We start from the raw sequence: 11,035 nt of genomic DNA on the forward strand, positions 1-11,035 counted from the left end.
GAGAATTTTGAGCATTACTTTACTAGCATGTGAGATGAGTGCAATTGTGCGGTAGTTTGAGCATTCTTTGGCATTGCCTTTCTTTGGGATTGGAATGAAAACTGACCTTTGCCAGTCCTGCGGCAACTGCTGAGTTTTCCAAATTTGCTAGCATATTGAGTGCAGCACTTTCACAGCATCATCTTTCAGGATTTGAAATAGCTCAACTGGAATTCCATCACCTCCACTAGCTTTGTTCATAGTGATGCTTTCTAAGGCCCACTTGACTTCACATTCCAGGATGTCTGGCTCTAGGTGAGTGATCACACCATCGTGATTATCTTGGTCGTGAAGCTCTTTTTTGTACAGTTCTTCTGTGTATTCTTGCCACTTCTTCTTAATACCTTCTGCTTCTGTTAGGTCCTTACCATTTCTGTCATATATTGAGCCCATCTTTGCATGAAATGGTCCCTTGGTATCTCTACTTTTTTTGAAGATATCTCTAGTCTTTCCCATTCTATTTTTTTCTTCTATTTCTTTGCACTGATTGCTGAGGAAGGCTTTCTTATCTCTCCTTGCTATTCTTTGGAACTCTGCATTCAAATGGGTATATCTTTCCTTTTCTCCTTTGCTTTTCACTTCCCTTCTTTACACAGCTATTTGTAAGACCTCCTCAGGCAGCCATTTTGCCTTTTTTGCATTTCTTTTTCTTATGGATGGTCTTGAGTCCTGTCTCCTGTACAATGTCATGAACCTCCATCCATAGTTAGTTCATCAGACACTCTATCAGATCTAGTCACTTGAATCTATTTGTCACTTCCACTGTATAGTCATAAGGGATTTGATTTAGGTCATACCTGAATGGTCTATTGGTTTTCCCTACTTTCTTCAATTTAAGTCTGAATTTGACAATAAGAAGGTTGGGTCACGGTGGAGAGGTCTGACAGAATGTTGTCCACTGGAGAAGGGAATGGCAAACCACTTCAGTATTCTTGCCTTGAGAATTCCATGAACAGTATGAAAGGGACAAAAGATAGGACACTGAAAGATGAACTCCCCAGGTCGGTAAGTGCCCAGTATGCTACTGGAGATCAGTGGAGAAATAACTTCAGAACGAATGAAGGGATGGAGCCAAAGCAAAAACAACACCCAGTTGTGGATGGTATTGGTGATAGAAGCAAGGTTCAATGCTGTAAAGAGCAATATTGCATGGGAACCTGGAATGTTAGGTCCATGAATCAAGGCAAATTGGAAGTGGTCAAACAGGAGATGGCAAGAGTGAGCATCGACATTCTAGGAATCAGCGAACTAAGATGAACTGGAATGGGTGAATTTAATTCATATGACCATTATATCTACTACTGTGGGCAAGAATCCCTCAGAAGAAATGGAGTAGCCATCATGGTCAACAAAAGAGTCTGAAATGCAGTACCTGGATGCAATCTCAAAAATGACAGGATGATCTCTGTTTGTTTCCAAGGCAAACCATTCAATATCACGGTAATCCAAGTCTATGACCCTACCAATAACACTGAAGAAACTGAAGTTGAAAAAAAAAAAAAGAAAAGAAACTGAAGTTGAACAGTTCTATGAAGACCTACAAGACTTTCTAGAACTAACACCCAAAAAAGATATCCTTTTCATTATAGGGGACTGGAATGCAAAAGTAGGAAGTCAAGAAACACCTGGAGTAACAGGAAAATTTGGCCTTGGAGTACAGGATGAAGCAGGGCAAAGATTAATAGAGTTTGGCCAAGAGAATGCACTGGTCATAGCAAATACCCTCTTCCAACCACACAAGAGAAGACTGCACATGGATATCTCCAGATGGGCAACACTGAAATCAGATTGATTATATTCTTTGCAGCCAAAGATGGAGAAGCTCTATACAGCCAGCAAAAACAAGACCAGAAGCTGACTGTGGCTCATATCTTGAACTCCTTATTGCCAAATTCTGACTAAAGGTCACATACTGGGAGCTAAACTTGGGACTTGGGGCTAGGTGGTAAGAGCATTGTGTCCTGGCTTTTCTTTAACCTGCTACCTGAATTTAGTCCTTTAAATTCACTGATTCACTCTTTCTACACCTTGATTGTATGTGTGTCAAGTTATGTATGCTCTGCTAGAGTTAGTATTAACTGTTCAGGTCATACTAAAGAGGTCTAAAATTTTGTTGAAAAGTGCACAGTAAAAATTGAACAGATTAATGGTAAATCGTATTCTTGTATGAAATAAACTGACCTGTAGAAATGTCAAATATTCCCAGATATGTCTCAATTAACCTTTATTCTAATGAAGATTATCTTAATGTTTACCCTGAAAACTAAATTCTTGAGCTCAACCAAAAAAAAAAAAAAAAAATTGAGATAAATAGGAACTATATGGAGGATTGTTCTCTCCAGGTACTACAACAGAAGTATTAGTCTCCATCAGTAGTCTAGTTTTAGTAGAGGAATTAATACATGGTCATTGTAAGAGAATAACAGGTTTTTGATTTTTGATGAAGAAATGGATTTTTAAAAAAATGATGTTGCCAATGACAGCCCAGTTTCTTCTTTTTCTCCTGCTTTACTGGAAAATCCTCAGGTTCTCAAGGTTGTATCCTATAGCAAGGATCATTCTCTTTGTATCTCTTCTCTTTCTTATGTATACTCACTTTCTCAGTGATAACATGTAGCTTCATCTTCACTTTATAAGTTTCAAATTTAAATCTTCAAGCCCATTACTAAAACATTACAAAGCACAGAATTGACCCCCACAAAACATTTGTTAAATTAATGAATACTTTTTTTAAAAAAGCTCTAAAGTTTTCTTGAGGGACAAATACCCACAAAATTTAAATAAATCAATAGGCTCTTCAAGGGAAATTTTCAATGGAATAAAAATATCATTTCCCCTGAAAATTAGCAGTTAGTTTAGTGTAATCTCAGTGAAAGTTTTCTTGAAGAGATCTCTAGTCTTTCCCATTCTATTGTTTTCCTCTATTTCTTTGCATTGATTGCCGAGGAAGTCTTTCATATCTCTCCTTGCTATTCTTTGGAACTCGGCATTCAAATGGGTATACTTTCCTTTTTGCTTCCCTTCTTTTCAAAGCTATTTGTAAGGCCTCCTCAGACAATCATTTTGCTTTTTTGCATTTATTTTTCTTGTGGATGGTCTTGATTCCTGTCTCCTGTACAATGTCATGAACCTCTGTCCATAGTTCATCAGGCACTCTGACTATGCCAAAACCTTTGACTGTGTGGATCACAATAAACGGTGGAAAATTCTGAAAGAGATGGGAATACCAGACCACCTGACCTGCCTCTTGAGAAACCTGTATGCAGGTCAGGAAGCAACTGTTAGAACTGGACATGGAACAACATACTGATTCCAAATAGGAAAAGGAGTATGTCAAGGCTGTATATTGTCTTATTTAACTGTATATTGCTTATTTAACTCATATGCAGAGTACATCATGAGAAACGCTGGGCTGGAGGAAGCACAAGCTGGAATCAAGATTGCCGGGAGAAAGATCAATAATCTCAGATATGCAGATGACACCAACCTTATGGCAGAAAGTGAAGAAGAACTAAAGCACCTCTCGATGAAAGTGAAAGAGGAGAATGAAAAAGTTGGTTAAAGCTCAACATTCAGAAAACTAAGATCATGGCATCTAGTCCCATCACTTCATGGTAAGTAGGTGGGGAAACAGTGGAAACAGTGGCTGACTTTATTTTTCTGACTTTATTTCTGCTCCAAAATCACTGCAGGTGCTGATTGCAGCCATGAAACTAAAAGACACTTACTCCTTGGAATGAAAACTATGACCAACCTAGACAGCATGTTAAAAAGCAGAGACATTACTTTGCCAACAAAAGTCCGTCTAGTCAAGGCTATGGTTTTTCCAGTGGTCATGTATGGATGTGAGAGTTGGACTATAAAGAAAGCTGAGCGCAGAAGAATTGATGCTTTTGAACTGTGGTGTTGGAGAAGACTCTTGAGATTCCCTTAGACTGAAAGGAGATCGAACCAGTCCATCCTAAAGGAGATCAGTCCTGGGTGTTCATTAGAAGGACTGATGCTGAAGCTGAAACTCCAATACTTTGGCCACCTGATGCAGAGAGCTGACTCATTGGAAAAGACCCTGATGCTGGGAAAGGTTGAGGGCAGGAGAAGGGGATGACAGGATGAGATGGTTGGATGGCATCACCGACTCAATGGACATGGGTTTGGGTGGACTCCAGGAGTTGGTGATGGACAGGGAGGCCTGGTGTGCTGCGGTTCATGGGGTGGCAAAGAGTTGGTCACGACTGAGTGACTGAACTGAACTGAACTGAACAATGAAAATAACAAGAGCATTTTTTGAAAGGTATTTTATTCTTATAAAACGGACCTTAACCATTATCATATGATCCAAAAATCTCCTTCCTAAGTTTACACTTGAAAGGAATGAAAATTTATGTTCACATAAAAACTTGCCCACTGCTATTTATTGCAACTTTATTCACTTTATCAAATCTGGAAAACTACCAAGTGTCCTTCAACTAGTGAATAGATAAACAAAGCATGCCACGTTCCTACAATTGAATCTACTCAGCAATTAAAAGGAAGAAGCAGGAAAAAACCCCTTGCAAATGCCATATTGTTGCATGTATCAATAGTTTATTTTCTTTATTGATAAGTAATACTTCACTGAATTGATATATGTTAATTTGTTTATCTACCCACAGAGTTAGGGCTACTGCGGTTGCTTTTCAAGTTTGAGGTGTTACAAATAAACCTGCTATGACCTGATAACTCAGACAGAAAAGATTCTGCCTGCAGTGTGGGAGACCTAAGTTGATCCCTGGGTTGGGAAGATCCCCTGGAGGAGGGCATGGCAACCCACTCCAGTATTCTTGCCTGGAGAATCCCGTGGACAGAGGAGCCTGGTGGGCAGTAGTCCACAGGGTCACACAGAGTCGGACATGACTGAGCGACTAGGCACAGCACACACATGAGTATCTCTGTGTGTGTGTGTGTGTGTATTTCAAAAAGAACCTATTGCCACATGCAACAACCTGGAGGAATCTCAAATGTATTCTGATAAGTTACAGATTTGGAACTTAAAGATTACGCTTCCCTGGTGGTCCAGTGGCTGGGACCCTGAGCTCCCAATGCAGGGGCTGAGGTTGGATCCCTGATCAGGGAACTGAATCCCGAATGTGGCAGTGAAAATCAAAGATCCTCTGTGCCCCAACTAATACTCAGTTCAGTCAAATAATAAATAAAAATTAAAATGAACATTAAAGATTACAATCATATGGTTTATTTATATTCCATTTACTGTGTTATATTTGGAAAAATCAGGAAACATATGTGTGAAAAAAAAAAAGTTAAGTAATTAGTAGTAAGCTGAGGAGATGCCTAAACATGCACACTCATATCATGGGGAGATAAATGAGCTATTAAAGGAAAACCAGAGATAGATCCTAGTTATCATGGATTTTATGAAAAAGATAACTTGCAAAGCAGGAAATTTGTATTGTTTCATACATGAAATTTTGGTGCTGAATAAACTAATTGAATATTTGGGGAAATAAAACTGTTGCATCTGTGTCTCCATAGCTTTCTCCAAAATTAATTTCAGATAAGTTAAAGGTTTACACTTTCAAAGACTGGGATAGAAAATGTCATCAAATTCTTAGAAAATGTTATGGAACGCTTTTTTTTAACAGAGTAGAGAAGACCTTTCTAAAGATGAAATGAAACCCGATTGATAATTTTGAATGCATAAAAATTAAAATGTTACTGCATGGCAAAATGCACCACATACACCTTTTTCAGGACATCACTCAAATGTTATTTCATTGATGTCTTTGGCCATCCTGTTTAAATTATAACATGTGTACCACTCCACCTGCCCTCTGCATTGTTGATCTCCTTTCCCTGATTTCTCTCTTAATATGCTGTATGTTTACCAAGCTTTCTGGCTTATTGATTTTCTATTTTTTAAATTTTATTATTATTTTTTTTAGTTTTATGCATCTATATTTTATTTTATTCTTTAACTTTACAATATTGTATTGGTTTTGCCATATATCAACATGAATCCGCCACAGGTATACACATGTTCCCCATCCTGAACCCTCCTCCCTCCTGCTGGTGCACTGAGATGACCCAGAGGGATGGCTTATTGATTTTCTAACACTCTCAGACCTAATCTATATGGCAAAGAAATTTTAATCATTAAAGAAATATTCTCCATTGAGAAAGTATCTCAGCTATCTATCTATCTAGTCTATCTGTCTCTTCTCCATCCCCTCTCCACCTAGCCCCGTACATACTCTTTTCATTCGGGTTCCACAATGTTCTTTGCCTACTCCAATGGAGAATTGATAATAAAACAATGCCCTTCCAAATTTGTAGTCAATGGAATATGCTAAGGCATTCAGACAAAACAAAATAAAAATATTAGTGGTTCTGGGCAGGAAATGGATTTATACTTCCACCTGGAACAACTAAAACTGGACAAAATATAGGAAAGAATGATATTCAGAAATTGAACTTCAGTCCACGGTGGCCAGTGTGGTCACATTTGCAGAGCAGAATACTGAAGTGGAGAGAGTTCCACAGAAAAACAATTCCAGGATTCTGCAAGAAGTCCTAAAGACTTCACTGCATATTGCTCACTGTGTGTATATGAGAAAACTGCCCAAAGTGAGGGAATAATCTGAAAGGAGCAGAGGAAACAATACTGAGAATTTGTACAGGTCTGAAAATAGTTTGTATTTCTAACAGTCTTAGAGGAATACCTAGGTTATTCATGGGGAATCAAGTATTTGATTAAGGAAGGGATCTTCAGATCAGATCAGTCGCTCAGTCGTGTCCGACTCTTTGCGACCCCATGAATCACAGCACGCCAGGCCTCCCTGTCCATCACAACTCCCGGAGTTCACTGAGACTCAGGTCCATCGAGTCAGTGATGCCATCCAGCCATCTCATCCTCTGTCGTCCCCTTCTCCTCCTGCCCCCAATCCCTCCCAGCATCAGGGTCTTTTCTAATGAATCAACTCTTCGCTTGAGGTGGCCAAAGTACTGGAGTTTCAGCTTGGATCTTAGCAGTGGTATAAAATTTGCCTTTTCATGTGGATGCTTATGTACCAGCTAAACAAGGCTTAAAAGAAGCTTCAAATGGATCAGCCTATTTCAAAGTAAAAGATAAAAGCTCAGGAATATCTATAGTATCACAGAGGTACCTAGTACCTAAATGTTAAATTTTAGAATATATGACATCAAAAAACTAGCTAGCAGCATGCAAAGCAGCAGAAAAATATGAACTGTGATCAGAAATAATCAATATAAATGACTCAAGAAACAAAGACATCAATACAAACAATTGGAGAATTGAAGAATAGAATCTATAAATAATTGAAGAACTCAATATAAACAAACCCAGAAAACACAAACATGATACAGTTGATAGACAAAATATTAAAAGTTATTAAAATTGTATTCCAGATGTTTAAGAAATGAGAGGACCACTTGGACATGTAAACTTGAAACATAGATATATTTTTAAAAAGACTTGAATAGGTTAAAAAATACACTCCACTAGATGGAATTAACAATGGGTTAGGCACCATAGAAGAAAATATTAGTAAGTTTGAAATAGACAATGACAGAAACTATCCAAAATAAAAACCAGAAAAAATTGAGTAATGATGAGGATCAGTGAGCTGTGAGACAACCTGGGGGAGGGGTAATACATGATTAATTGGAATCTCTTAGGGAGTAGGGGCCAAAATCTTCCCATATTTGATGAAAAATATAAACCTATAGATCTATGCTAAGTCACTTCAGTTGTGTCCAACTCTGTTGGAGCCCATAGACGGCAGCCTACCGGGCTCCCAAGTCCCTGGGATTCTCCAGTCAAGAACACTGGAGTGGGTTGCCATTTCCTTCTCCAATGCATGAAAGTGAAAAGTGAAAGTGAAGTCGCTCAGTCATGTCCGACCCTCAGCGACCCCATGGACTGCAGGCTTCCAGGCTCCTCCGTCCATGGGATTTTCTAGGCAAGAGTACTGGAGTGGGGTGCCATTGCCTTCTCCGATAGATCTATACTACTTAGTTAACTTTAAGCATAAGAAAAATGAAAAAAAAAAAAAATTCAGTTAGCCCATTGTAATCAGATTTCTTAAGTGTGGTGATAAAATGGAAATCTTCAAAGCAGCCAGAGAAACAGGAACAGAGAGAACAGCAGCGTACTTCTCTTAGAAAACAATGCAGTTTACCAAGTATTGAAAGTATTAAAAGAAAAAAATACTGTGAATCTCTAATTCTCCACCTGATGAAACTATTTTTTAAAAATAAAGGAAAAAGAAACACTTTTTCACATATGCAGAAGCTTAAAGGATTCATCACCATCATACCTACACTATAGGAAATACTAGAGGAAGGCCTGCAGGACAGATTGATGTGGTGCAAGGTGGAAATCTCAAACTGTACCAGGGAAGGGAGAACATGGATGATTGTCAGTCTGAGGAGATCTTTCTATTTCTCTATCACTATCCTACCTGGAGAATCCCATGGACAGAGGAGCCTGGTGGGCTACAAGTCCATAAGGTCGAAAAGAGTCAGACACAACTGAGCACACACACATCCCTTATATAGAGAGATTTAATACATTCACAATGGATTTTCTTGGACTAAAGTATTCAAATAATACATTCAAAAGCAGAAATTACAGCTGTTGATAAAATTAGTAAGTTTTAATTTAGCTCAAAGAACAATAACTTGATAAAACAGAGACATAAAGTGTAATAAAATATGGAAGAGTGTGTAAGAGATAACATGGGACACAGTGAAAAGACTCTCAGTATGTAGATACTGAAATTACTGGTGGGAGTCCTGTCTCCCGCGTAGAGCTGACTGGCAGGAGGACTCCCAGGGAGCAGAAGCTGCAGTGTGTGAGCCTCCAGCTGAGGGCGTGGAGTAGGTCAGCGGGGATGCTGGCCTCAGTACACTGGGTGGCCAGCGCTGCTGCTTGTGTTGCTTTCTGCCCTACTTGTTTTAAGGATGGCTCTGGCTGAAGGGACCTAAGGGACATGGGCCAAAGCAAAGGACTCTTACAGAGCTCCTTGCAAGATAAAAGGGCAATCCTCTGGCAATACCTAGATTGGGTGTACCGCCAAAGCCAAGTGGGGTTTCCTGGATGAGATATTAGCCAGCCTCCTGGGCACCAAGAGAACTCCTTAGCAGTGCCAGGAGAGGGTGTTCTTCTTCTTTTTTTTTTTTTTTTTTTTACTTTATTGGATTATAGTTGCGATACAGTGTTACGGAGAAGGCAATGGCACCCCACTCCAGTACTCTTGCCTGGAAAATCCCATGGACGGAAGAGCCTGGTAGGCTGCAGTCCATGGGGTCACTAAGAGTCGGACATGACTGAGCAACTTCACTTTCACTTTTCACTTTCATGCATTGGAGAAGGAAATGGCAACCCACTCCAGTGTTCTTGCCTGGAGAATCCCAGGGACGGGGGATCCTGGTGGGCTGCTGTCTATGGGGTCGCACAGAGTTGGACACGACTGAAGCGACTTAGCAGCAGCAGCAGCAGCAGCAGCAGCAGCAGCATACAGTGTTATGTTTCTGCTGTACAGCAAAGTGAATCAGGTACCCATTTTATTTTGGATTTTCTTCCCATTTAGGTCACCAAAGAGCACTGAGTAGAGTTCCCTGTGCTATATAGTAGGTTCTCATTAGTTATCTATTTTTATACATTGTCAATAGTGTATATATATGAATCTAAATTTCCTTCATCCTACCCTCTCCTTCTTATATATATCTTTATTTTCTATGTCTGTGTCTCTGTTTCTGATTTGCAAAGAAGATCATCTATACCAAACCATCTTTCTTGGTTCCACATTTATGTGTTACTATATGATATTTGTTTTTCTCTTTCTGCCTTCCTTCACTCCTTATGACTGTCCCTAGGCAGTCTCTCACAAGTGGCACAGTTTGTTCCTTTTCTGTTGTTTATATGTACCACATCTTCTTCTTCTTCTTTTTTTTTTTAACAACTGCTGGGTCAGATTTGATCTTTATTTCAATGGTAAAAAATTAACATTTTTTTTTCTAGTTTGATTTTTTTAAATTAATTATTTTAATTGGAGGCTAATTATTTTACAATTTGTAGTGGTTTTTTTTTTGCCATACATGGACATGAATCAGCCATAGGTGTACATGTGTCCCCCATCCTAAACCCCTCTCCCACCTCCCTCCCCATCCAATCCCTCAGGATCATCCCAGTGCACCAGCCCTGAGGACCCTGTCTCATGCATCGAACCTGGACTGGTGAGCTATTTCGCATATGCTAATATACATGTTTCAATGATATTCTCTCACATCATCCCACCTTGCCTTCTCCCACAGAGTCCAAAAGACTGTTCTATACATCTGTCTCTTTTGCTGTCTCGCATACAGTGTCATCATTACCATCTTTCTAAATTCCATATATATGCATTAATATACTGTATTGGTGTTTTTCTTTCTGACTTACTTCACTCTGTATAATAGGCTCCGGATTCATCCATCTCTTTAGAACTGATTCAAATGCTTTCTTTTTAATGGCTGAGTAATATTCTATCGTGTATATGTACCACAGCTTTCTTATCCATTCATCTGCTGATGGACATCTAGGTTGCTTCCATGTCCTGGCTATTATAAACAGTGCTGCAATGAACAATGGGGTACACCTGTCTCTTTCAGTTTTGGTTTCCTCGGTGTGCATGCCCAGCAGTGGGATTGCTGGGTCATAAGGCAGTTCTATTTCCAGTTTTTTAAGGAATCTCCACACTGTTCTCCATAGTGGCTGTACTAGTTTGCATTCCCACCAACAGTGTAAGAGGGTTCCCTTTTCTCCACACACTCTCCAGATTTATTGCTTGTAGACTTTTGGTCGCAGCCATTCTGACTGGCGTGAGATGGTACCTGATAGTGGTTTTGATTTGCATTTCTCTGATAATGAGTGATGTTGAGCATCTTTTCATGTGTTTGTCAGCCGTGTGTATGTCATCTTTGGAGAAATATCTGTTTA

The sequence above is a fragment of the Bos taurus genome, chromosome 18, assembly GCF_002263795.3.
Source record: "Bos taurus isolate L1 Dominette 01449 registration number 42190680 breed Hereford chromosome 18, ARS-UCD2.0, whole genome shotgun sequence".
Taxonomy (NCBI): Eukaryota; Metazoa; Chordata; class Mammalia; order Artiodactyla; family Bovidae; genus Bos; species Bos taurus.